Here is a 4,267-nt window from a genome sequence, read left to right as displayed (position 1 = left end):
AGACCTGAGCTAACTTGAGTCTCTGAATCCTGAGCCTTGCAAGAGCCCTGAGCACATTCATCCCCTTTCTCTTTTATTTCTCTCTGGGAGTTACGCTGCATAACTAAGAGGCTGCTGAGAGGCATACAGGAAGTGCATGTGTCAGAGACATCTGCTTCTCTAAGCACTAGAAAAGTTTGCTTCCCTTGTGAGATACTTCTCTCATCATCATGTGCCATGTGTCTCTCCCTTTTGCAGATGCCGGAAATGAGGAATTCAGTGCTCTCGGGCACTGAAACTGCTCTTTCCCAGACGCATTCTAGTCATGTCATTGTCTTTCCTGAGTATGTTTCTTTCTTGGCTCCTGTCTGGGCAGGCAAACATATTTAGGCCACGGTATAGCCTGCGCCTAGTGGAGTATTGGAGACCTTTTCTCCTGGCTACCCTGGTTCTCAAGAGTTTTGATCTGTTATGTGTCTGGGGGTATTAGTTTTTCACACGTGTAAAGACATGATCTCTGGAAGGCTGGTAAGTGATCTAGAGGGAGAGACAGGAATTAGAAAGCTGCTTGTAAAACTGTAGCAAAGGAGACTAGTGTGTTGTGTCTGAACAGGAGGATGAACAGTCAATGGGCAATCATCCCAAGAGCACCCAGGACATTTGAGTGGAAATTGGTTTGGCATTTTCACAGGAAGCTCAGAGAAGCACGCCAAGAGTCAGAGGAGAAATCTCAAGTCCCTCCAGGCACTGGTTATCTTCATGTTGTCTCTATACTTGATGATACAAAGCTCAAGCATCTGGCCTATTCTGCCCCATTTGCTTTGAAAAAAGAGGCACTTCCCAGCATCTCCCAAATGCCCCTGTGTCCCAGTTATTCACACAATGTGTAAAGGAATTGCAGTGCCCTCCCCTGAAATGAATGTGTTTTCTTCTTGCCAGATACAAACTTGAAAGTCGAACTAGAAAACCAGCTGGGGTACCTGTAAAGGCCAAGGAGGTGGAAGAGAGGAGAGCCGAGGCCAACACAGTCGAGAAAGGTAATGGGACAGCAGATTCTTGGTGTGGGGTTGTGCATTCTCCTTCGGTACTCTTAGGCAGGCCGTTGGAGCCCAAGTGACAGTGTGATGRCTCAGGTAGCGTGAGGCACTAGAGGTGACGCTGCTCACCCAATAGTACACATCTCATGGGAGTTGTGAGGAGAACAAGACCTCAGTGCAGCAGAACACTCCCACCTGTATCGACACCTCCAAGTTCAACTTCCTCTTGTTTCCATGCCCTGACCTCAGAAAAAGGCCTCAGAAACACCTGCAAAACAGCGTATTGGTTTGGATTGTGTCCACAGAGCGACTATAGACATGTGAGATCAGTAGACAAGTCCAAGAATGGGCTGCCCATTTTTGCCCTCAGAGACTCTGTTAGGTCGCTCACCCATCCCAACAAGTCTCCTTTTTCAAACTCCAAAGGAGAGTGAAAATAGCATTACCCCAAGAAATGCTGATGAAATTACAAACTTCAAAATAGAAGTCAGTTGTGCAGAATGGCCATAGACCACCCAGGAAACAAGGCCTTCAAAGGAATCAGCCCAATGTCTCACAATTTGAGCTCAAGCTGAATACATCTGCATAGCTTTTCTGTTCAAGAGCCCTCTGCAACACCATCCTGAAAGAGTTTTCTTGTCTTTTGCCTACAGAAAATGTTGCTGACAAGCGCCGCCTCTCAAGGCGCTTCTTGAGGAAAAGCGACTCTCACTCCTCAATAACTGCTGCAACCCAAAAAGAACAGGGCAAGAAGCCCGAAAAAAACCCAACTCACGGCAGGTGAGACACTCGGAAAAATGGATGAGGGCAGCTCTGTGCCATGTGCTTGTGTAGGAGAGATGCATCCTCAGCACAAGAGGTTCAAAGCAGCTCTGAGAGTTTTTAATTCCATCTCACAAGGCCCCCCGATGCCTCCATGGTGGGAGTTCCTTTATGGGCCTTAGCGTTCTCTCCTTTTTGGCCTCTGGCTCTGCAGGAACAGTCCTTTTCCATTTCCTAACCCACGGTAGCTGGGACTGTCAGGCAGTGTTCAATATATTTGAGACGGCCATTGTAAAGACCCCTGCACCTCTCAGGCTGCATCAAGAGAGAGCCTGGGTATGTGGAGCATTCCTATGGGCACATCTGGCAGCTCTGGGCATTTCAGCTGGGGGTGATCTCACTCACTGTTCATGGGAACACAGTCAGTTGAGCCCACATCGTTTATGGCAACAGCCAACAGAAATGCCTTGTGCGGCAGAATCTTGTGAGGACAGGATGGAGCTGAAAATCGCCCTGTGCTCACAGCATCTCCCCATAACGTCTCTTTTCAGCAAACTTCCAGCCATCCATGGGAGATCCTCGTGGAAGGCAAAAAAGACAGTTTCAAGGAGGAAGGGCAGTGTCCCTATGCCGCCAGTTGAGAAACTGGTGAAAAGAATCCGGAGGTGGTCAGGAGGGGTAGGTGCTACTAACTGAGATCCTCCTTAGACCCTACGGATTTGTGGGAAAGCACAGGTTTATAGGCAGGGAGTGTGAAAGATCCCTTCCTGAGGCTTCCTTTGACCTTTGGCCGACCTTGTCATGGCCTTGCTTTAAAAGATCATGCTCTAGTTTTGCAAAACATTTCTATCATCTCCTTCACACTTGTGGTTTAGATCAGCTCATCAGTTAGATTAAAAACACAAATTGCAGACCTGCTTCTATTAGCTTAGCAACATAAGGGAGGCGTCGGGAAGGCTCAAGTGAAGGGGTAGAAGAGAGGGAGAGAAGTGATCTTCATGCACTGGAAAAGAACAGACGCCAGTCCTAATCTTTGNACATAAGGGAGGCGTCGGGAAGGCTCAAGTGAAGGGGTAGAAGAGAGGGAGAGAAGTGATCTTCATGCACTGGAAAAGAACAGACGCCAGTCCTAATCTTTGCTGTTTCTTTTCTGTGGCCCTCCAGGTGGAATATCACTTCAGAATMATGGGGGAAGGGCCTCTTGTCTTCCCTCCCATCTGAAAGCCTTGGATGATTTCCCTTTCCCGTGTTGTTTGTTGAAGATACAAGCAAGGCAACTGGGAGAGAGTGCGAGAGAAGAGCACTTTGGGGAAACTCATTTGAATAAACACCAGTATATTCTCAAACGTGTTTTCCAGAGCATCTGTAAGAGGTTAGGAACCAAGTGGACCATGAGGCAGCAGTGTGCCATTGTGGCCAAGGCCAGTGGGATTCTGAGTTGCATTAAGCAGAGTTTCTCCAGCAGCTTAGGAACCATGAGGAAGGGGGTTTGTAGCCCACATGAAGTCACAGTGTTTTTAAAGGCCCACATTTTGACTGTGTGGTGCTGGGGAAGCAGAAGTTTGGCCAAGAACCTTGATGYTGAGAGGAAAAGCTGAAGGGGAGTGTTCAGGGTCATTTAGTTTGACGTGCAAAACCGCCAGAGCTTCCAGGAGAGTTGCCTTGCACACAAGCTTGTCTTGATCCTCCCCTCTTAGTTTTCTTACCACATCTTACCAATCAGGCTGCTGTGGCCAGCCGCGCTGCAGCAAATTGCAGGGCCTGTCACTGCACAGAGGGAGAAACCTGCTCCTGCAGCCCCACAAGTCGCTGTGAGGGATGTGCTCCTTCCCCAGCTCAACCTGACTTTTCACAGGTAGCCTATTCAGGTGTGGACCACCAGTGACATTATGTGATCCTGGTAGCTGCCTCCCTGATTTCTTCCCCCACTCAGACATTAACCATCAATAACAGTCCTGATGGTTGGATCTTGATGGGGAGATAAGGCTACTTGTGCATAGTGCATACACCAGTCAAAAGTCCTCTGACATGAAAGAATAACTACAAGTCAGTCATCTTCTCCCATAAATATGGGGACAGCCCGAGAGCCCATTGAGCCCTCCTTGCATGGCAGGAGGCTGCATGTCAGGGCAGTGCAGGATGCCTTGAGCAGGGACGCCCATCAAGTACACTCCTCGGGCTTCAGAGATCCTTGCCACAACAGATTTGTGGTGAGTAACTACAGCGTGTGTTCTCTTTTGGAGCTTGTAAACTTTACTGTGTAACTGTGAATAAAGTCCCTTAGTCCTAAACTGTTGACCGGGTGTGGGAGTAGGACTGAATCCAGCCACATCCAAACTCCTCCAAGAAGGAGTCTGGAAAGCAAGGAGGTCCAATCTGAACCCCGTGACTGAACGGGAGGGTGTCCTTGGTAATTCAGTGTGTGTCTTGAACCTCCATGCAGTAAATAAGAAGTGACCTTGCCACAGAATCTCATGAAACCATTGTCC

General features: G+C 48.4%; 1 pseudogene; it reads left to right on the top strand.

Annotated features, from left to right (window-relative positions):
• The window catches only part of LOC112956381, an 18,719-nt pseudogene that overhangs the window by 11,305 nt on the left and 3,147 nt on the right, over positions 1-4,267 (top strand).

Source organism: Nothoprocta perdicaria, unplaced genomic scaffold (genome assembly GCF_003342845.1).
Source record: "Nothoprocta perdicaria isolate Ctin4 unplaced genomic scaffold, notPer1 scaffold_625, whole genome shotgun sequence".
In the NCBI taxonomy this organism is placed as follows: Eukaryota; Metazoa; Chordata; class Aves; order Tinamiformes; family Tinamidae; genus Nothoprocta; species Nothoprocta perdicaria.
This window is presented reverse-complemented; position numbering and strand designations above follow the sequence as displayed.